Raw genomic sequence first — 24,395 nt, 5'->3', positions numbered from 1 at the left:
GCCTCCACGTATCCTGCATGGCTTGCTGCCAACACGCAGAGGGGAAGGTGAGAGGAGAAACAGTGGGGGGACGGGGGGGGGGGGGGGGGGATCCACACAGACTTCATGAAACTTCTTTGTAAAGTCGCAAACACTCAAAAGATGTTGGTTTTAGTTTTTGTGTCTGCAGAGAGAGAGAGAGTGAGTGTGTGTGTGCATATGTTTGAACTAGTTTGTGTATTAAAAAAAAGAACCACCCAGCACAATCTCACTCTCATGTGCTCAAAGCAGTGTTTAAACCAGCTGATGAATAATTGAGTTTCCTCGCAAAGCTGCAGTACTCTATATGACTGCTTCAGTTCATGTGAGGTTGAAGATAAACTTTTCACCCCTTCTCCACGGAGCCTGCAGCGGCGCACAAACGCTGGCTGTCGCAGTGATTGCGCACCATTACACACACCAAGTATTTTAGATTTCGGAGCAACAGCTGTGCAACTACACTAAATAAATTAAGTCATTTGAGCTGATTTCCACAAGAGCAGCCAGGACAACGTTTTCCATCCACAGCTTGCACCAGATACTGTGAAGACAAAAACCTGGCTCTCTGTATGAAGGCGGACCATCGGGTCTGGTTCAGATTACTTTGTGTGTTTTTAAAGCAAGATCTGCTTGTGACTGTAAGAAAGCCTGATGCTGACAGTAACGCTACAATCACCTGGCCCACGTCTGCTGCACACCTCCAACATATTTCAGCTGCTGTGCAGCAGATTAGCAGGGCCTGGGTCAGTTCTCGCATTACTGCTGGTTCCACGAGGACAGACCATATGTTTGCACCTCAGGCGAGCGCCAGACTGCAGCACTCAGCACTTTTTGAAACAGTGGAGGGAGGACTATCACTGTGCTCACAGCCGGTGAACCCAGAAACACAATCTGCAGCGTCTGGTCTGATCTCAGAGCACGAAAACCTTTCATTGCTAATGTTTGTTCTCTCTGGTTCCGAAAACCCTCAAAAAACACTGTGTGATGACATTAAACATATCACTTTTCTGATTTAAAAGACAGTGAACCTTTTCCTGCTGCCAAATCTCTTAAAGGGATGAACAGCAACAGTTTTTATAAGTTTGGCTCTGTACAACACCACAGTCAGAGGAGGGTCACTGAGCTTCAGTGAGTAAAAGTCCTGGCACATATTTGGTCCGTCCACACACTAAACCAGCTGATTCTAACTCATTCAACTAATCAGTGAAACCGCCTGTTTTGTGTGCACAGGTAGAAACAAGACATGACAGGACTTTTAGTCACTGAAGCCGGAGTTTTAAACCTCTGACCACAGTGAAGTTGAAATGAAACAATCATGAATGTGCTTGTGGATGTCGAGCATAAATTCAAGGGGTAACAAAAACATCACATTAACCATTTAGGAATTGCGGCCATTTGTATACACAATACCTCCATTTTCAGAACCCTAAGATATAAGCATGATTTCTATCGTAAAACTTATTAAATTTAAAGACTTTTTTTTTCCAGAGGATGGATACAAACATTTTTAAATATACTAACTACTAAATTATATTTTCTCTTTTTAGTCAATAAAATAAAATAAATTAAGAACAAACATGATGACTTTCTTCCTTCTCCTCCTCCACACTATTGACCCTAAATCCAACAGTATTCAAAGTAAAGAGGTACAAATCCTACAAACATAAGTATTTGGAACTGTGTTTGATTCGCAACTCAAATTCAGTGATAACAGACAACATTGTGAAGCGAGCAAACCAAAGAATCCTCTTGAGGAAACTCAATTCCTTCGGTGTCAGTAGAAATATCTTATGTACTTTTATCAAACTTATCGAGTTTCAACATTTTCTTTTATATGCTGATTTTATGGTCTAAAATTACAGGTGTCCAACTGTTCTCTTTGGAAAACTCGGGTGGTCCAGAAAGTGTACAAAATATTATCACAACCTGATCATGTACTTAGCAGTGAATTCGTAATCATGCCACCAGGTTGGCAGTATTATGTAAAGATTTGGAAAACAAACTCATCTCATCACTCATCTTCAACCACTTTTCTGGGTTCAGGTTATGGGGGCAACAGCTCCAGCAGGGGACCCCAGACTTCCCTTTCCCGTGCCACATTGACCACCTCTGACTGGGGGATCCTGAGGCGTTCCCAGGCCAGTGCGGAGATATAATCTCTCCACCTAGTCCTGGGTCTTCCCTGGGGTCTCCTCCCAAATGGACGTTCCTGTACCACCTCCCTTGGGAGGCGCCCAGGAGGCATCCTTACCAGATGCCCGAACCACCTCAGCTGGCTTCTTTCAACATGAAGGAGCAGCAACTAAACTCCAAGCTTCCCACAGATGAGCAAACTATTACGCAAATTCTTTTATTCCTTCTTTTTTTTTTTAAATCATATTTATTCTGTAATTATGGACAGGGTGACTGTATAAAAGAATTGCCCTTTTGGGATTAATAAAGTAATCTGAATCTGAATCCATGTCTTTAGAAGGAGAAGAAGAAAGTAGCCTTTGCTAATAGATTAACCTAAGTGCTTAGGACAACTTTTTTTGTGTTTGGATGAGTCTCTGGAATCTCCTGTTTCCGGTTTTGTATCCAGTAATTGACCATAGATAATTGAACCATGCTGAGAAGAAGAAGAAGGAAAGGCCACAGGTGCGTATCAAATCCCATGACCTTCTTGCTGTGAGGCAATAGTGCTAACCACTAAGACACTGTGCTGCCCCTTCAGAAAGCACAATAGAATAGAATAGAATAGAATAGAATAGAATAGAATAATTCTTTATTGTCCACCGATGTGGAAAATTGTCTTTGGCTCACCAGCACAAAAAAGACAAAAAAACAGTCATAAAACATTCATACAAACACACGAATAAAACAAAAACAAGATACATAAAATACATGGAAGTAAAAGAAGAAATAGAATAAGACCTAGTAAGATAAATAAAACGTACAGTAAGATCTAATAAAATCAAATAAAACAGAAGTAAAGCAGTTCAGGTTTAATTTGTGGAGTGGTCACTTTTTTGAAGTTGAATAACTTTTTTGATAGTTACTATTATCATTAGTAGTATTGTATTATCATCATCATTGAACATGTGATTATTTTATTTTATTTTTTTGGTATACAAGTTGCACGACCTCCAAAACTTGGAAGGGGAAAAAAAAAAAACACAACATACTCCAGAAAGTACATTATTCTTTCATGAAGCTGTTACTGGTGATGCCACAGACAAAACATCCACCAGTGTTGTTACAGGTGTCTTGGTTGCTTCCGTCACTAGTCCTGGTCGAAGTTGCAGATGTTCATTTCTAACAAGCACATCAGCAGGTGATTTGCTTGACAATTTCCTCCCATTTACTCACAAGTGGTGTTAGTCAGTGAAATCACCTGACAAAATCAGTGTTTGCAATTCAAGCTTGTGTCTTCCTGGCCCTGTCTGGAATGAGTGGGAGGCCACTAGCACCTGTGGTTATTTCATTCATAATCATCATTTGAGGGAGATTCCATTATTGTGAGTTTTTGTGTGTTTGTTTTGTTTAAGATGGACTGTTGTTAGTCAAAGGTGCCATCTTGATGTCACAATGTTGGGTGGGGAATTCCTCTTTGGCTGGGGCTGCAGGACCACATTATGGAGAGAAAAAAAAAACAAAAACAACAGTGTCTCTCTCTCCTGGACTGCACATCTGATGAACAGAACCAGAAGGATTTTGGATATTCATGTGACATATGTCCCACAACTCTGAAACATGTTTCAAGCTCATCTATCCAGTAGTGGGATAGCTTTTGGAAACACACATACTAATTATTGTATTTAACATGAAACAACCACGCAGTATTTATCTGATAAATGGACAGAAAAATGAGTCCGTCCAAAATGACACATTTACCATGTGTTTAGTGTTACCAAGGAGAGTTATTTTCCACAAAGTGCTAGGACTTGCACATTGTGTCATTTTATTAAGGATGTCTGGGATTAAACCCTCCTCAACGCACCCTGTCAGGGCCTCCTGAGATCGGTGAAGCCAGCCTGCCAGACTTGAGATAACAAGTATGTGACAGAATGACAAAGACACACATTAATCTTGTTGTGATACCTCCTCACCGCTCTGGAACACAAAGTACAAAACACAGAGAACAGCTGCTCAGTGACCACACTGTTCCACCACAACATAGCACACATTCACATCCAAGGTTTGTTTTTTATCGTTCACTGTGTAACACAGACACTGAAATTAATCAAAACCCATGGACAAAACAAAGGTTTTGAAGCGGTTATAACTCCAAAAGGACTCAAATGAATCCAGATAAAATGGCTCGCACTAGACAACCACTAAAACTAAAGTTTTTAACATTTGTGGAAGCTGTTTCACCATTGTTAATGTCAAAATTGCTTGTACACAAAACCAATAAAGGTTATGATCACTTGAAAAAACAAATTAAATGCAGATTTTAAATTGAGAAAACAAAAGCTTCAACAAAGTAAAGACTTCCTGGTCTAACTTGTTGAGTTTATTCAAACTGCATTAACATTACAACCTTTTTAAACAGCTAATAACAACCACCATCATTGTAGAACCTAGCTTATTGCTAGTTACCAATGAAGAGATAAGTTTACATACACCTTAACTCAAAATGTTCAATCTCAATCCCCTATCCCTCACCTCATACACACCAATTTATGAAACTGTGTGTTGTAAGCCAGATTGTCTACATTTATCTGCATATAATGTAATTTAAAAATCTCATCTGAAAAACATTCATGGTACCAAATTAAGAGGTACAGTCGATACAAAAATATAAGAAGCTTGGGACTATGTAGACTTTACATCATGGAGGAAGGCAGCCACATTTGGCACCCAGGAATGAACAAACTTCTGTCCAGAAGGTCCGTCAGCACCTCGTGATCATAACTATGGAACTGATGAGTTTGAGGCATCAGACAGAAACGTGACATCATCCAACTAAAGAGAGTACCGGTACTTCATCATGAAGACCTAAAAGGACACTGATCATAGAAAAGCCTGAAGTTTACATTAACAGACAAACTTTTTTTTTTTTTTTTACTTTTTTCACAAGGACAAAGGCAGAGGCTTTTTTGGGGGCATAATGAAACTCATGCATGCCCAACTCTGGTTTTTGCAGTTGGAATTCCATTTTGGAGAGGTAATTTCTTCAATTTTACCTACTCACAACTGTGGAATACAAGTACTAACTTAAGGGGCCATATTCTTTAAAGTCAGTTTTTAATCTACCTTTTACAGTTCATTATTGTTCATTTCCTGTAAAACACCCTAAATACCCAAAAATTCCCAGACTTTTGTGTATTTAGAACCTTGCCTGGATGAAATTTATAATTACCTCCGCCAAGGAGGTTATGTTTTCGGTCGCGTCCCTTTGTTTGTTGGTTGGTTGGTTTGTTAGCAGGATTACTCAAAAAAATCCTCAACGGATTTCAATGAAAGTTTTACCAGGGGTGTATCTTGGCCTAACTTAGAAGGCATTAAATTTTGGTAATGATCCGGAACAAGGTCCGGATCCAATATTTTAAGGATTCTTTATCATTGCAGGATAGGCCCAATTTCAACATTTTTGTATCTAACTTCATGAAGACAGGTCACAAAGGCTGAACAAAAATTAAGTTACGACACAACAATAATTTAGCACTTGTTTCTCCTCATTGAATGAACTTATTAGAAAAGAAAAAAAACTTGTGTAGTTCATGCAGTTTCTCTTTATAAATACATTTGCTGAAGATCTAACGGTTTAACCACTGAAACTGAAACATGACGGTAGATGTGTGAAACGACGTGGAATAAGTCTCTTTGCCAAAGGGTATCCCAAGTGACGTCAGTGACCCTATGGCCTTGGCAGAGGTTTGCGCTCTCTGAGTGCTTCTACTTTTGACTTGAAATAGGTCATTTCAGACATCTCTGGCATATGTCACTGAAGTCTGCCTGTTTGCGCTGAGATACGCCCACTGAGCCAGTCTGAGTTGCTGTCCTGAGTGCCTCCTCAAACAAAGTTCCAAATGAGCCCAGACGAATTCTTCAGAGGAGTGTGACTGCCAGTTTCATAAGTTTAATAATTAAAATTTCATAAAGATTCATAATTGTACATAAATCAGCTTTGTGAAAGTGCACATCCATGCATTTTTATTGCTGAAAGAAAAAGCTTTTATCACTTTTGAATAACCTGAATGTTCTGAGAGATGAAGTTTGCAGCCGTTTTAAGAATTGGGCAAGAGGAGACTTGAGTAACCTTGGCTCTCAATATGCAGGAGACAGAAGCAGCTGTATTCTCCATTATGTCCATCTTCACACACAGAACCACATGCATAACATCAAACAATCTCTCTCACACACACACACAGACAGACAGACAGACTCTGAGGTGACATTGTGGCCGGCCTCTGTCAGCACTCCGCAAGTTAGCCTATGATTTGGCAAACAAGCCAGTTCATTTCAAATAATTTTTTTGGCTGACCTTGTTGGGCTTTCTAAAGTTTGATTTATGCTTTTATAAATAAAGTTCATCTCATCTAAGAGACCCACCTCTGCAAATGTTAGCTGTAGGCAGCTAGAAAACACAATAGAAAAATGCAAAAGGAAATCGGCATATACCTTTTCTTCATCCAATATTTCTCTATGTTGGACTCCTTACCACCCATTATTTATATTATACACATATATACACATACATATATACACATATATACACATACATACATTTCTCCATGTAATGTGGAGTTGCGTCAGGAAGGGCATCCGGCGTAAAACCTATGCCAAATCAGATCACCTTGGATTTGATGTGGCGACCCCGAGTGCAAACAAGGGAGCAGCCGAAGGGACTTACTTTTATATACACATATATACACATACATATACACATATATATACACAAATATATATAGATATACGAGGGTAGGCTGAAAAGTTCTAAGGCTCACTATGATGCAGTTAATGCATTACTCCTTCATGGGGAGGAGGACTTGCCTCTACTGGTGGTTGGCTCTCACTGCGGTATCACTTCCTGTTCCGGAGCACAGCGGTGTTTTGCTGTATCTGTTAGCTGTTTAATCTGCGCAGTTAGATTGATCTAGTTAACTAGATAACGATTTGTTTCACAGTGTAATCTTCACGTGCCTTAACTAAAGCACTCCCTCTGCTGAATCACCTCTAAATTATTTACACATTATTCACTTTGTGTGTTTTTAGGAATCCGCTAGCTTAGCGCAGCTACTAGCTCTTAGCCGGTTTAGCATGGCGGCTTCTCCTATCTCTCCCGCACTTTTCTGCTCTGGGTGTGAAATGTTTAGTTATTCCTCGGCCTCCTTTAGCAGTAATGGTACTTGTAATAAGTGTAGCTTATTCGTAGCTTTGGAGGCCAGGCTGGGCGAATTGGAGACTCGGCTCCGCACCGTGGAAAATTCTACAGCTAGCCAGGCCCCTGTAGTCGGTGCGGACCAAGGTAGCTTAGCCGTTAGTTTCCCTCTGGCAGATCCCGAGCAGCCGGGAAAGCAGGCCGACTGGGTGACTGTGAGGAGGAAGCGTAGTCCTAAACAGAAGCCCCATGTACACCGCCAACCCGTTCACATTTCTAACCATTTTTCCCCACTCAACGACACACCCGCCGAGGATCAAACTCTGGTTATTGGCGACTCTGTTTTGAGAAATGTGAAGTTAGCGACACCAGCAACCATAGTCAATTGTCTTCCGGGGGCCAGAGCAGGTGACATTGAAGGAAATTTGAAACTGCTGGCTAAGGCTAAGCGTAAATTTGGTTAGATTGTAATTCATGTCGGCAGTAATGACACCAGGTTACGCCAATCGGAGGTCACTAAAATTAACATTGAATCGGTGTGTAACTGCAAAAACAATGTTGGACTGTGTAGTTTTCTCTGGGCCCCTCCCCAATCGGACCGGGAGTGACATGTTTAGCCGCATGTTCTCCTTGAATTGCTGGCTGTCTGAGTGGTGTCCAAAAAATGAGGTGGGCTTCATAGATAATTGGCAAAGCTTCTGGGGAAAACCTGGTCTTGTTAGGAGAGACGGCATCCATCCCACTTTGGATGGAGCAGCTCTCATTTCTAGAAATCTGGCCAATTTTCTTAAATCCACCAAAACGTGACTATCCAGGGTTGGGACCAGGAAGCAGAGTTGTAGTCTTACACACCTCTCTGCAGCTTCTCTCCCCCTGCCATCCCCTCATTACCCCATCCCCGTAGAGACAGTGCCTGCTCCCAGACCACCAATAACCAGAAAAAATCTATTTAAGCATAAAAATTCAAAAAGAAAAAAATAATATAGCACCTTCAATTGCACCACAGACTAAAACAGTTAAATGTGGTCTATTAAACATTAGATCTCTCTCTTCTAAGTCCCTGTTAGTAAATGATATAATAATTGATCAACATATTGATTTATTCTGCCTTACAGAAACCTGGTTACAGCAGGATGAATATGTTAGTTTAAATGAGTCAACACCCCCGAGTCACACTAACTGCCAGAATGCTCGTAGCACGGGCCGAGGCGGAGGATTAGCAGCAATCTTCCATTCCAGCTTATTAATTAATCAAAAACCCAGACAGAGCTTTAATTCATTTGAAAGCTTGACTCTTAGTCTTGTCCATCCAAATTGGAAGTCCCAAAAACCAGTTTTATTTGTTATTATCTATCGTCCACCTGGTCGTTACTGTGAGTTTCTCTGTGAATTTTCAGACCTTTTGTCTGACTTAGTGCTTAGCTCAGATAAGATAATTATAGTGGGTGATTTTAACATCCACACAGATGCTGAGAATGACAGCCTCAACACTGCATTTAATCTATTATTAGACTCAATTGGCTTTGCTCAAAATGTAAATGAGTCCACCCACCACTTTAATCATATCTTAGATCTTGTTCTGACTTATGGTATGGAAATTGAAGACTTAACAGTATTCCCTGAAAATTCCCTTCTGTCTGATCATTTCTTAATAACATTTACATTTACTCTGATGGACTACCCAGCAGTGGGGAATAAGTTTCATTACACTAGACGTCTTTCAGAAAGCACTGTAACTAGGTTTAAGGACATGATTCCTTCTTTATGTTCTCTAATGCCATATACCAACACAGTGCAGAGTAGCTACCTAAACTCTGTAAGTGAGACAGAGTATCTCGTCAATAGTTTTACATCCTCACTGAAGACAACTTTGGATGCTGTAGCTCCTCTGAAAAAGAGAGCTTTAAATCAGAAGTGCCTGACTCTGTGGTATAACTCACAAACTCGCAGCTTAAAGCAGATAACCCGTAAGTTGGAGAGTAAATGGCATCTCACTAATTTAGAAGATCTTCACTTAGCCTGGAAAAAGAGTCTGTTGCTCTATAAAAAAAAGCCCTCCGTAAAGCTAGGACATCTTACTACTCATCACTAATTGAAGAAAATAAGAACAACCCCAGGTTTCTTTTCAGCACTGTAGCCAGGCTGACAAAGAGTCAGAGCTCTATTGAGCCGACTATTCCTTTAACTTTAACTAGTAATGACTTCATGACTTTCTTTGCTAATAAAATTTTAACTATTAGAGAAAAAATTACTCATAACCATCCCAAAGACGTATCGTTATCTTTGGCTGCTTTCAGTGATGCCGGTATTTGGTTAGACTCTTTCTCTCCGATTGTTCTGTCTGAGTTATTATCATTAGTTACTTCATCCAAACCATCAACATGTCTATTAGACCCCATTCCTACCACGCTGCTCAAGGAAGCCCTACCATTATTTAATGCTTCGATCTTAAATATGATCAATCTATCTTTATTAGTTGGCTATGTACCACAGGCTTTTAAGGTGGCAGTAATTAAACCATTACTTAAAAAGCCATCACTTGACCCAGCTATCTTTGCTAATTATAGGCCAATCTCCAACCTTCCTTTTCTCTCAAAAATTCTTGAAAGGGTAGTTGTAAAACAGCTAACTGATCATCTGCAGAGGAATGGTCTATTTGAAGAGTTTCAGTCAGGTTTTAGAATTCATCATAGTACAGAAACAGCATTAGTGAAGGTTACAAATGATCTTCTTATGGCCTCAGACAGTGGACTCATCTATGTGCTTGTTCTGTTAGACCTCAGTGCTGCTTTTGATACTGTTGACCATAAAATTTTATTACAGAGATTAGAGCATGCCATAGGTATTAAAGGCACTGTGCTGCGGTGGTTTGAATCATATTTATCTAATAGATTACAATTTGTTCATGGAAATGGGGAATCTTCTTCACAGACTAAGGTTAATTATGGAGTTCCACCAGGTTCTGTGCTAGGACCAACTTTATTCACTTTATACATGCTTCCCTTAGGCAGTATTATTAGATGGCATTGCTTAAATTTTCATTGTTATGCAGATGATACCCAGCTGTATCTATCCATGAAGCCAGAGGACACACACCAATTAGCTAAACTACAGGATTGTCTTACAGACATAAAGACATGGATGACCTCTAATTTCCTGCTTTTAAACTCAGATAAAACTGAAGTTATTGTACTTGGCCCCACAAATCTTAGAAACATGGTGTCTAACCAGATCCTTACTCTGGATGGCATTACCCTGACCTCTAGTAATACCGTGAGAAATCTTGGAGTCATTTTTGATCAGGATATGTCATTCAATGCGCATATTAAACAAATATGTAGGACTGCTTTTTTGCATTTACGCAATATCTCTAAAATTAGAAAGGTCTTGTCTCAGAGTGATGCTGAAAAACTAATTCATGCATTTATTTCCTCTAGGATGGACTATTGTAATTCATTATTATCAGGTTGTCCTAAAAGTTCCCTGAAAAGCCTTCAGTTAATTCAAAATGCTGCAGCTAGAGTACTAACGGGGACTAGAAGGAGAGAGCATATCTCACCCATATTGGCCTCTCTTCATTGGCTTCCTGTTAATTCTAGAATAGAATTTAAAATTCTTCTTCTTACTTATAAGGTTTTGAATAATCAGGTCCCATCTTATCTTAGGGACCTCATAGTACCATATCACCCCAATAGAGCGCTTTGCTCTCAGACTGCAGGCTTACTTGTAGTTCCTAGGGTTTGTAAGAGTAGAATGGGAGGCAGAGCCTTCAGCTTTCAGGCTCCTCTCCTGCGGAACCAGCTCCCAATTCAGATCAGGGAGACAGACACCCTCTCTACTTTTAAGATTAGGCTTAAAACTTTCTTTTTGCTAAAGCTTATAGTTAGGGCTGGATCAGGTGACCCTGAGCCATCCCTTAGTTATGCTGCTATAGACTTAGACTGCTGGGGGGTTCCCATGATGCACTGAGTGTTTCTTTCTCCTTTTGCTCTGTATGCACCACTCTGCATTTAATCATTAGTAATTGATCTCTGCTCCCCTCCACAGCATGTCTTTTTCCTGGTTCTCTCCCTCAGCCCCAATCAGTCCCAGCAGAAGACTGCCCCTCCCTGAGCCTGGTTCTGCTGGAGGTTTCTTCCTGTTAAAAGGGAGTTTTTCCTTCCCACTGTCGCCAAGTGCTTGCTCACAGGGTGTCGTTTTGACCGTTGGGGTTTTTACGTAATTATTGTATGGCCTTGCCTTACAATATAAAGCGCCTTGGGGCAACTGTTTGTTGTGATTTGGCGCTATATAAATAAAATTGATTGACTGATTGATTGGGGAGCGTTAGAACTTTTCAGCCTACCCTCGTACATATACATATATATACACGAGGTCTGTTAGAAAAGTATCCGACCTTCTTATTTTTTGCAAAAACCATATGGATTTGAATCACGTGTGATTGCATCAGCCAAGCTTGAACCTTCGTGCGCATGCTTGAGTTTTTTCACGCCTGTCGGTTGCGTCATTCACCTGTGAGCAGGCTTTGTGTGAGCAGTGGTCCACCCCTCTCGTCGAATTTTTATTGCGAATAAATGTCTGAACGATTTGGGGCTTTGCTGCATCAAATTTTTCCAGAAACTGTGAGAGACCTCCAGGTGGACACCATTCGGAAAATTCAGATGGCTTTCAGCGACGATTTTATGGGTGTTACACAGATTAAGGAGCGCTCCAGCCAGTTTAAAGACCGCCCACAGCGTCTGAGAGCGCGGCACACTCCGAGCGCCGATCGACAGGCTGACATCCCGCTGAAACAACCAGATCATTTCCAACGTGAAGGCTTTGTTGATCCGGGACGTCGTCTGACTTCCACAAAAAAAGGCAGAAGGCGTAGACATCAGCACTTTTTCGGCACATTCCACTGTTACAGGAGTTTTTTTCGCTTTGGAAGCGAGACAAAGGAACACCCCCGTTTCGGCGTGTCAGAGGACAAGTTTGGACATGTCCAGCTCTCCACAATTTCACTGATATTTACTGGACTGGTAAGCACTGAAAGCCGAGATAGACATTTCCAAACTTGTCCTCTGACACGCTGAAACGGAGGTGTTCCTTTGTCTCGCTTCCAAAGCGAATCGGTCATGACGCGCGAAGCCTCCGCGCAGCTTTCCATGACAAAATCTCTTGTTAAAAGTGAAATCTGCCGGAAAATGGCTGATGTCCAGCTCTTGTGATAACCAGAGAAAGAGCACACGACGGTCTCGTATCCACAGAGCCATCAGCTCAGAAATGGTCCGGTGGCTTGTGCCGTGTCCTCACAGCCCGGAGCGCGGCGCGCTGAGCGTCCTTAAAGGGGTCCTTAAAGCTGTACTAACAGACCTTATTCTCTGTGAAGCCCGTAAAATTTTCACCGAAAGCCAGATAAATTTTTCGAATAGTTTCCAGGTGCCAGTCTATAACAGCTTCTGAAAATATTCTGATGGAAAAAAACCCCAAATCATTCCGCCATTTCCAGACAATGAAAATCCGACGACGGGGCGAGACCACTCCTTCCACAAGGCGTGCTCACAGGCGAATGATGTCATCGACAGGCGTGGAAAAACTCACGCATGCGCACAAGGGTTCAAGCTTGTCTGACGTGAAAACATATGAATTAAATCCATATAGTTAAAAAAAAAATAAAAAGGTACGATACTTTATGGACAGACCTCGTATTGTGATCAATTGTGTCAAAAGCCTTTCTTAAGTCAATAAATAAACCTGCAACTATTACCCTTTGGTCCACGTTTATTGATCTCTTCTATGGAATCGAGCAATGCCAGTGTCATGGACCTTTTTGCTCTAAAACCATAATGACTTTCATCAAGCAAGTTGTGATGATCTATAAATTTATCCAGTCTGCTGTTGTAAAGTTTTTCCAGTAGCTTTGAAAATTTTGACAATAAAGACACAGGCCTGTAGTTAGTAAAAAGATGCTTGCTACCAGATTTGAATAAAGGTATCACTTTTGCCACTTTCATAGTATTAGGAACAATCCCAGTTTGAAATGATTTGTTAAAAATATATGATAATGGTTTTGTGATTTCAGTAATTATTCGCTTTACTAAGGACATATGTACCTCATTTGTACATTGTGTTTTGGGACGTTGGTGTGCGGTTGCAGTGCATTCTGCTGGTGGAACGTACAGAGAATGGTGCAAACAGTTCTGCATGTTCCATGGGTGGAGCACCTTGTGGTTGTTGACCAGTTTACTGGAGCACCATGGATGGAGCAGGAGCTGAATGTCTGAAATAGGAGATATTTTCTGTTTATTTTTTCCCCTCTCTTTATTCTTTTAATTGCCAGCGTGTGAGCATGGGTATGTGTCAGAGGTCATGCGTAACTAAGTGCAAGACACATACTGGAAGTGAATGTACAGTGAGGAAAATAAGTATTTGAACACCCTGCGATTTTGCAAGTTCTCCCATTTAGAAATCATGGAGGGGTCTGAAATTTTCATCTTAGGTGCATGTCCACTGTGAGAGACATAATGTAAAAAAAATCCGGAAATCACAATGTATGATTTTTTTAATAATTTATTTGTATGTTACTGCTGCAAATAAGTATTTGAATACCTACCAACCTGCAAGAATTCTGGCTCACACAGACCTGTTCATTATTCTGCACTCTTTACCTGTATTAATTGCATCTGTTTGAACTTGTTAACTGTATAAAAGACACCTGTTCACACACTCAATCAATCACACTTCAACCTGTCCACCATAGCCAAGACCAAAGAGCTGTCTAAGGACACCAGGGACAAAACTGTAGATCTGCACAAGGTTAGGATGGACTACAGGACAACAGGCAAGCAGCTTGGTAGAAGACAACAACTGTTATGATTATTTATTAGAAAGTGGAAGGTAACTGTCAATCTCCCTCGGTCTGGGATTCCATGTAAGATCTCACTTTGTGGGGTAAGGATGATTCTGAGAAAGCTCAGAACTATACAGGAGGACCTGGTCAATGACCTGAAGAGAGCTGGGACCACAGTCACAAAGATTACATTAGTAACACATGATGCTGTCATGGTCTAAAATCTTGCAGGGAAGCAAGGTTCCCCTGCTCAAGCCAGCACATGTCCAGGCCCGTTTGAAGTTCACCAGTGACCATCTGGATGATCCAGAGGAGGCATGGGAGAAGGTCATGTGGTCAGATGAGACCAGAATAGAGCTTTTTGGAATCAACTCCACTTATCATGTTTAGAGGATGAGAACAACCCCAAGAAAACCATCGCAACCATGAAGCATGGGGGTGGAAACATCATACTCTGTGGGTGCTCTTCTGCAAAGGGGACAGGGCGACTGCACCGTATTGAAGGGAGGATGGATGGGGTCACGTATTGTGAGATTTTGGCAAACAACCTCCTTCCCTCAGTAAGAGCAGTGAAGATGGGTCATGGCTGGGTCTTCCAGCATGACAATGACCCCAAACACACAGCCAGGACAACTAAGAAGGGGCTCCGTAAGAAGCATTTCAAGGTCCTGGAGTGGCCTGGCCAGTCTCCAGACCTGAACACAATAGAAAATCTTTGGAGGGAGCTGAAACTCCAAACCTGAAAGATCTAGAGAAGATCTGTATGGAGGACTGGACCAAAATCCCTGCTGCAGTGTGTGCAAACCTGGTGAAAAACTAGAGGAAACATTTGACCTCTGTAATTGCAAACAAAGGCTATTGTACCAAATATTAACATTGATTTTCACAGGTGTTCAAATACTTACAGTAGTGTTCAGAATAATAGTAGTGCTATGTGACTAAAAAGATTAATCCAGGTTTTGAGTATATTTCTTATTGTTACATGGGAAACAAGGTACCAGTAGATTCAGTAGATTCTCACAAATCCAACAAGACCAAGCATTCATGATATGCACACTCTTAAGGCTATGAAATTGGGCTATTAGTAAAAAAAAAAGTAGAAAAGGGGGTGTTCACAATAATAGTAGTGTGGTATTCAGTCAGTGAGTTCGTCAATTTAGTGGAACAAACAGGTGTGAATCAGGTGTCCCCTATTTAAGGATGAAGCCAGCACCTGTTGAACATGCTTTTCTCTTTGTAAGCCTGAGGAAAATGGGATGTTCAAGACACTGTTCAGAAGAACAGCGTAGTTTGATTAAAAAGTTGATTGGAGAGGGGAAAACTTATACGCAGGTGCAAAAATTTATAGGCTGTTCATCTACAATGATCTCCAATGCTTTAAAATGGACAAAAAACCAGAGATGCGTGGAAGAAAACAGAAAACAACCATCAAAATGGATAGAAGAATAACCAGAATGGCAAAGGCTCACCCATTGATCAGCTCCAGGATTATCAAAGACAGTCTGGAGTTACCTGTAAGTGCTGTGACAGTTAGAAGACGCCTGTGTGAAGCTAATTTATTTGCAAGACTCCCCCGCAAAGTCCCTCTGTTAAATAAAAGACATGTGCAGAAGAGGTTACAATTTGCCAAAGAACACATCAACTGGCCTAAAGAGAAACAGAGGAATATTTTGTGGACTGATGAGAGTAAAATTGTTTTTTTTGGGTCCAAGGGCCGCAGACAGTTTGTGAGACGACCCCTAAACTCTGAATTCAAGCCACAGTTCACAGTGAAGACAGTGAAGCATGGTGGTGCAAGCATCATGATATGGGCATGTTTCTCCTACTATGGTGTTGGGCCTATATATTGCATACCAGGTATCATGGATCAGTTTGGATATGTCAAAATACTTGAAGAGGTCATGTTGCCTTATGCTGAAGAGGACATGCCCTTGAAATGGGTGTTTCAACAAGACAATGACCCCAAGCACACTAGTAAATGAGCAAAATCATGGTTCTAAACCAACAAAATTAATGCCTCGCAGATGTGAAGAAATCATGAAAAACTGTGGTTATACAACTAAATACTACTTTAGTGATTCACAGGATTGCTAAAAAAAGCAGTTTGAACATAATAGTTTTGAGTTTGTAGCGTCAACAGCAGATGCTACTATTACTGTGAACACCCCCTTTTCTACTTTTTTACTAATAGCCTAATTTCATAGCCTTAAGAGTGTGCATATCATGAATGCTTGGTCTTGTTGGATTTGTGATAATCTACTGAATCTACTGGTACCTTGTTTCCCATGTAACAATATGAAATATACTCAAAACCTGGATTAATCTTTTTAGTCACATAGCACTACTATTATTCTGAACACTACTGTATTTGCAGCAGCAACATACAAATAAATTATAAAAAAAAAAAAAATCATAGGATTTTTTTTTTTTTTTTAAGATTATGTCTCTCACAGTGGACATGCACCTAAGATGAAAATTTCAGACCCCTCCATGATTTCTAAGTGGGAGAACTTGCAAAATCGCAGGGTGTTCAAATACTTATTTTCCTCACTGTATGCCTGATCAGAAGACAATGGACAGGGCACAGAAAGCAATGATTTGAAAGAAGATCACATCTGGATTTGAGGAAATTCTTGTTCAGACCCTCATCACACATAGTAAGAATGTGCAGGAACCAGGCTGACACAGCAAAAATGCCCATAATCTGGACGCAGTCTGAAGGGAAAGAGACGTGTAGACTGTGGGCAGATCCTGTCCAGACTACCTCGTCCACACCTGCAGTCGCATCCAAAGCGTATTTAGACAACAGTTAGACAACACACACTGCTGTCGGACAGCCATAAAAGGTGCTGAAGACTGTCCGATGTCCAAATGTCTGGATAGCAAACACGGGTCCAGAGTGGGAGGCAGCGCTGTGTCCTCCCTTTGCACAGGCCCTCCTAGTAATGGACATCAGAGTACAACCAACGTATGGACCGGACTCACAACATATGTGTCCAAGCCAGCATCGGTGAGGTCACTCACTCACTCCCATGCAATCACATCTTTGCTCATCCTCTCCTTCCCAGCGCTCACTGAACTCACATGCATGTGTGTAGAACATGTGCTGAAATGATGAAATGATCGCTCACCATGTGTGTTCATAACGGCTGAATGAGCCGCTATGCGCACGTGGAGCGCACGTGCACGTGGGGCGCATGTGTGCCACTGTCAGCCACTGGACACCTTTTGTTGCTAAACTGTGCTGAGTGCTAATCTCTGCTGCATGTGTGCACACATGTGCAGGGCATAGCGGTGGGCACAATTTCGCTAATTCGCTAACTGCTAAATAGCAAAGCTAACTTTTTTGTTTGCAGATTAGCTTTTAAGCTAATTCTGAAAGTGATCATCAGTCATCAGTGACCAATTAGCTTCCGCTACATTTAGTTCCGCTAACTTTCAGTCTGCTAACATTTTTCATGACATAGTGAGTAAAGATAACGGCCAAAACCATTCGTAAACCCTAAAATTATATATGTTAATTCCTGTCTATTGCGTGTTTTACAACAGTCAGGCTGCTGTGAGCCCATCCCTCTCCCAGCAGAAGGGGGCAGGCCAGCTACCGGATGCTGTTGCAAAAAAAAGTGTCATTTACATTCTACATGCAATGACATAGACAGTGAGCAGGAGACATAAAACACAAAGCACTTTTCACTCATGGTTTCATTTGGAAATGAAACTAATTCCGAACAGTTTATCAACATTAAGGGCAACTCTGTCATTTTTTATAAAGGGAAAATATCACACATATCTTTTAAAGTAATGCACTAATTCTGAAGGTTTGAGCATTAACAAAAACATGCGGCAAAAGGCATTATGGGAAAAATGAGTATTTTAATCGTTTGTTGTGTTGCTGTGTTGCTATATGTGGAAAGTAAATGATACGTATTATTGGGCAGCAGTGGGCAGTGTGCATAAAGAGAAGCTTTGGCTTGTTGTTTTGTTTGGGGTTTGTGATCACCTTTTATTTTACTCAGAAGCCTAGGCGATGGTTAAACTTGAAACTGGCTTATCCATAGCCGACAGTGTACCAAGTCAGGACTAAAAATTAGAGGTTAGCTCTAACTTCTGCTAAATTTTTTTTATCGGTTTAGTATTATAAAAGTTAACTTTTCAGTTAGTAGATTAGCAGTGATCGAAGCTTTTTGGTTACTTTCGGTCGGCACCAAGGTGCTTCTGGCAGACCGTGAGGCACCTAAGGAAGACTTTGAAGACTTTTTCAGCAGAAAACACACACAGACAGACGTAGCTCTTGGACCGGAAATGTCCGCAGGTCAATTACGTTGGTATCGGAACCCAATACAGTTATTGGATCGGGTTGGCCCCATCAATAAATTTGGTCTCTGTGAACACTGTAGTATATCGTATTGTGGAAACATTTTTATGAAAAGCTAATGGAGGTGTGCAATAGAGTATTTGACAAAAATGCATGGTCACTCATACAATGAGACAAATGGTGAATGTCATCTGACACATCCCCTAATCAATAAACAAGGATCTATTCTGGTGTCAAATTTTGTTAGGTTAGTAGTTGGGCAATGCAATTCCATTATTCCCAATATCTTCCAAATTCCAGTTAACAGCTCTGTATCATGAAACTGACCTTCCAAAATAGTAACTGACTGCCAATCTGTTTAAAATCTTTTAGGTTATCCTGCTCACGAACACAAAACAAACCAACAATACACTCTTAACTTCTTTGGTGAAAGAAGAGAAGCATGTCAGCAAGAACACATGGCCAACAGTAGCTGGGTATCATTACAGATTCATACGAAAGATACAGTTGTGGATAGATGTTTACATACACTCATCAGGGGTGTCAATGTTATGGTAATTTTAGACTTTCCATGACATTCCATGATTTCTTTGAACTGTTCTTTTGTCAGGGTAGAATGATTGCACAGCATATGTTCATCATTAATGGATAAAAAAAGATTAAAGAAAAATAAAAAAATAAAAAACAAGAATTAGATACACGTTTATTTTTGGATCTTCTCGGATCCATACAGTCAAAGTTCTGGCATAATTCTAGCTGAATATTTGACCATGCTTCTTGCCAGAATTGGTAGAGTTTATTTAAACTGGTTGGTTTTCTGGCACGGACCCCGCTTTTAAACATAGACCAGAAATTTTCAATTAGGTTGAGATCAGGGCTAGGGAAGGTAATTCCTGAAGCTTCATGATAGCTGGTTTCATCCAATCCACAACCAGTATTAATGCATGTTTTGGATCACTGTTCTGTTGCAACACCCAATTGCGGCCAAGTTTCAACCATCTAGTGGTTGGTTTGAGGTGACAGAATGTGGATGTAGTCCTCCATCATTCCATCCACTTTGTGCAATGCACCAGTACTACTGGCAGCAAAACAGCCCCAGAGCATGATGTTACCACTACCATGCATGACAGTTGGTACACTACTTTACTCCTCCAAACATACCTCTTGTGAATGTGGCCAAAGAGCTCAATCTTTGTCTTGTCACACCATAGAACTTTTCTCCAGAGGGCAGCTGGCTTCTCCATGTGGGCAGCTGCAAATTTCCGCGTGGCTTAAAGGTATCAATTTTGGAGTAGGGGCTTCTTTCTTAGTCAGTACCCTCTCAGTCCATGGCAATATAAACCTGCATCACTGTGGACAGTGTCACTGGTGTTCCAGCAGTTTCCCCATTCATGGCAGGCCTGAGCTTGGGCGGTTCCTGGGTTTTTCCTGAACACCCTAACCGATGTCATCTCATCTGAGGGTGACAGTATGGGTCTTCTTCGGGAACCGACTACCTTGTCCTTACGTGCAACTGTTTGAACTGATGACCTTGGAGTCCGCATTTGTTTAGAAATGGTTCCAAGAGACCTTCCCAACTTATCTATGAGTAAAACTACAATTTTACTTAGGTCTTCACTGAGTTCCTTGAACTTCCCCATTATTCTGAGTTTTTGTTAGTCAACCGAGTGCTGTCAAACACAACCTTTTAATGCTGGCAAAGAGGCACTATCAGTTGTATTCAATCATGATCATTGAAGGCCTTGGCATGTTAAAAGACATTGTAGAACAATCAGCACCACTTATTAAAGATTTAAGTGGATGTATGTATATATTTGAGCCTGCATGTATAATTCTGACCCTGCATGAATTGGAGAAGACACAAAATAACTTCAAACTTCTACATCCAATTCATGTTTTTGTTTTTTTTGTTTTTTTAAGTCATGAATAATGGATGCTGTACATCCAATGCCTTTTTGAATCTCCTGAAAAACCACCTCATGCGAGCACAAAATCTTTTTTGTGATATTTGAGTTTTTTCAAAATACATGCTTTCTATTAAATGTATTTTTAATTTGCTACTTTTATGAAATTTTTAGAGTAATGGAAACCTGCCTCCTGATAAAGGTGTGCAATATTCTCGGCTCTCTCCTTGGTTGTGAATAAACTCAGGCACAGGGAGATGCTGCAGTGGGTGTGGCCTTTAAAGAGACAACTTGAACATTCATTTATCACTAGCCTCCTGTCTGAAATACGCATCATCATATCTAATCATCCTTCTTCATCTCCGTAACCTACTTTTGCACCCCTTTCATCTGAACCCCAGTCAGCCACTGTTCTCCACCCTTTGTGTGAACGGCTGCACGGCTGGGGCGTTTGGATCATGGCCAACTGTTCCACATCCATCACATCTCAAAAAAAGAAGAAAAAAAAATTTGCTGTTACATTATTCAGCAGCCAGCTCACACTGGTCCAGCTGAGTGGGTGGATGCGTGGGTGGGCAGTGAAGGAGTAACACAGAGGTGGGCTCCTTTATTACCGACTTGATCAGGGATGCCTTTGAGGGAACTAGACGCTGGCAGACACCCACACACGGGCAGAAGACAGACTGTTGCAGAGACATAAGAACAACAACAAAAATCCACTTCACTGTATACAGCTGCATGTATACGGGATGTCGGTCACATCCACACACATCAGACCAGAGAGCCTGACAGGGTACAAATTTAAGACCCAGACTTAGTCCAGGGGAAATGAGGAGAAGTGGGTTATGGGTAGAACCTAATTAAAAATACATTTTGAGCTGTCAGCATTGCTGAGGCAGTAAGCAGGCAGACAACCGGCTGGGACTTCTATTCCAAGAACAGCTGACTGACCTACATCTGGTGGACTGAGCATCAACGCAAAAGGCAACGGTGCAGAGGTGGAGTTAAAAAAAAAAAGGAAACCAAAAACTCCTCAGTCATTTATTTTGACCTCTCACTCAGACTACTTCCCTCCATCTAGCATGATCACTATCATATCATGGTTGCATTCATTATATAACAGGTTAGAGTAGGCAGACTTTCACTTAGCAGCATTTACATAATCAGTCCTCTATGGTTGTCTTATTGTCCCGATGGTCAGGCCCATAAAGCTTGCAAACTGTCAAAAACATCTGTGTGCTCATCTCAGAGCTTCACTTCAGTATTAGGTTTTTTTTTTTTTGCTTATCAAACCCACTCCATGATTTTCCCTCATCAAGATTGTGATGTTCAGACTTGCACTTTTGTTTTTTGTCTGAATCAAATTCAGGCACACAACTTTTCTAAATGTGTTCCCAAAAAAATTTGTTGATATTGACAAGTTTACTTCTGTTAAGAAATCTTTAGCTAACAGCAGCTAGGTGATGTTAAGTTACAAACATTAATGGGCCACAATGAGAGTAACACTGTTGTGTAGTTGCTGCTACTTTCACATTAAATTGCTTTAATTATAAGTTCATGGGCAGCACGGTGGTTTAGTGGTCAGCACTGTTGCTTCACAGTGACAAGATCCTGGGATCACGTCCCACCTTGTCTTTTCTGTGTAGAGTTTACATGTTCTCCCAGTGTTTGTGTGGATTCCCTCCTGATGTTCCAGCTTCTTCCCACCTCCAAAGACATGCAGGTTAGGTGAATTGGTGACTCTAAACTGACCACAGGTGTGAGCGAGAGTGTGAATGTGTTTGTCTGTCTGTGTACATGCAGCAATGCAACAGCCTGGCCAAGGGTGTACCCCGCCTCTCGCCCAGTGACTGCTGGGTTAGGCCCCAGTTCCTCTGCGACCCTTTATTGGATTAAGCAAGTACAGAAAATGAATATCGAGTGCATTCAGGAAAGCAAGTCATCAGTAACAGCTTTAAACAATTCACTTTACTACGTACAGTGACGGAAATGGGCAATGCTAATTTTAAACACACACACACACACACACACACACACACATCTTCAACCGCTTAGTCCAATCAAGGGTCGTGGGGGGCTTGGGCTTATCCAAGCAGTCATAGAGCGCAAGGCGGGGTACACCCTAGATAGGACGCTAGTCTGTCGCAGGGCCAAATAAAGACAAACAAACACACCCGCACGCACACATATGGTCAATGTAAAGTATCCAATCAAACTAACCTGCATGTCTTTGGATGTGAGAGGAAGCCAGAGCACCTCGAGAAAGGCCACAGGTGGGAATCAAACCCATGACCTTCTTGCTGTGAGGCAACAGTGCTAACCATTAATCCAATCTGTCAAACGCAAGATTATTCAATATGAAATGCTAGGATCAGTTTTAATCAGCACAATGATTTGTTACAATTGTTGAAGTGCACAGCTGTGTGCAAAATGAGACTCAACCCTGAAACTAAGGCCAAACAACCTTAGAATTCTGTGCCACAATTAAATACTATTGTATGTTTATAGCACTATTTTATAAAATTTAGTAAATTCATCACATCCAACGCTGTTCAGATGCATAATTTCCCTGTAACAGAGGTAGATCTGTACCAAAATGTCACTTATCAATTGTTTGTTGTGAGCTACTTATGACTACACATACAGCACTGAGAGAGGATAGTTTCACTGACAGAGAAAGTCTGTCCAAGCGTAAACTCCATCAAAAGCAAATTGGACAATTATGTCCAGCATTATGATTTTCCAAGCACCTGCTATCTTATAGCTGGCATGAAAATGGGAGTTGGTGGGCAGAGTGTACTGACAAGCACACAATGTGCAGTGTTCAGCTGGTGACATATACATCTATGGGATATTACAGATGTCAAAGCAAGTCGGTTTTGGGATTGATCTGGTGCATCAAAATTCATTCATTCACATCATGTGCTTATTATATGTAGTGAGTTACAAGATGGAGGCATTTACTGGTTATGAGTCACTGTCTACACAAGCTGGCTCAGATGGACTAGCCTACTCATAGCATTACACTATTATGAGCATATGGAAAAACAATCACCAATGAAGAATGAGGGTCGAAACTACTGTGGTGCTAAGGTGACATTAAATACGGCGAGGGGAAAGCATTAGAAAAAAAGGTTGTTGGTAAACTTAACAGGAAAAATAACCAGTGCTGTGTTGCCGACCAAATGACCCCACCCCCCACCCCACTCCTAAAAAATTGGTCTGCCCTGCCTTCACTACGCATGTGTCATTCTGGATGGGTCTTTGGTTGGCGACACTGGCCCTAAACAATTTGGCGCCCTAGACAAGATTTCTAATGCCCCAACCCACCCACACACATTCCTCCTGAAGATCAATACATGTCAACATGATGGGGAGAAACTCCGCTCAAACCAACAATTCCGACCTCAACGAAAAACACAGTTTATTTGGCTAGGTCAGTTTTAGGGGAAGCTCAACCCGAAATGCCTTAGTAATTAGTAAACCATAGATGAAGGCATGTCAACACTGCTAGCTACCTGATGTAATGCAAGGGAAAAAAAAAATTCATTTTATTATATGGCTGCGACGCTATACGTGCTCTGATTGGCTGATTTCCAGTACAATATTTTCCCATATCCAACCGGTTACCATGACAATTTGTCCAAAACACGTATCCCATTCGTTACAAATAAGACACGATTAGAAAAACCTAACTTGGACTTGAACATACTCCACAAATATCTAAACAGCATCAGAAAAAACCGACAGATTGAAAGCTTACCACCTAACGACCGGACCATCTGTTAGCAAGTTTTTCATGGAATTGAACAGGTCTGACTACAAGCCAAAAACAGTCAGCAGCTTCATATTTGGGCAACTTTGGACAGACCTGGTAAGCCTAAATGGATAGTGCGGGCGAACTGGGAATGTGGCCTGAAAGTTTTAGGTGCCTCAAGAGGCCGCAACCCTCGAACACAGTGGTGGACACCAGTGGTCAGGTAAGCAGCCTGACTGAAGGAGTCCTTCTGGGATATGTTA

General features: G+C 41.2%; 1 protein-coding gene across 1 annotated transcript in view; it reads right to left on the bottom strand.

Moving 5' to 3' along the window:
- ppm1h (protein phosphatase, Mg2+/Mn2+ dependent, 1H) overlaps positions 1-24,395 on the bottom strand; it is a 117,194-nt gene that overhangs the window by 13,346 nt on the left and 79,453 nt on the right. The window lies entirely within an intron of this gene.

Source organism: Thalassophryne amazonica, chromosome 8 (genome assembly GCF_902500255.1).
Source record: "Thalassophryne amazonica chromosome 8, fThaAma1.1, whole genome shotgun sequence".
In the NCBI taxonomy this organism is placed as follows: domain Eukaryota; kingdom Metazoa; phylum Chordata; class Actinopteri; order Batrachoidiformes; family Batrachoididae; genus Thalassophryne; species Thalassophryne amazonica.
Note: the sequence above shows the minus strand (reverse complement) of the source record. Positions and strands in the feature narration are given on the sequence as shown.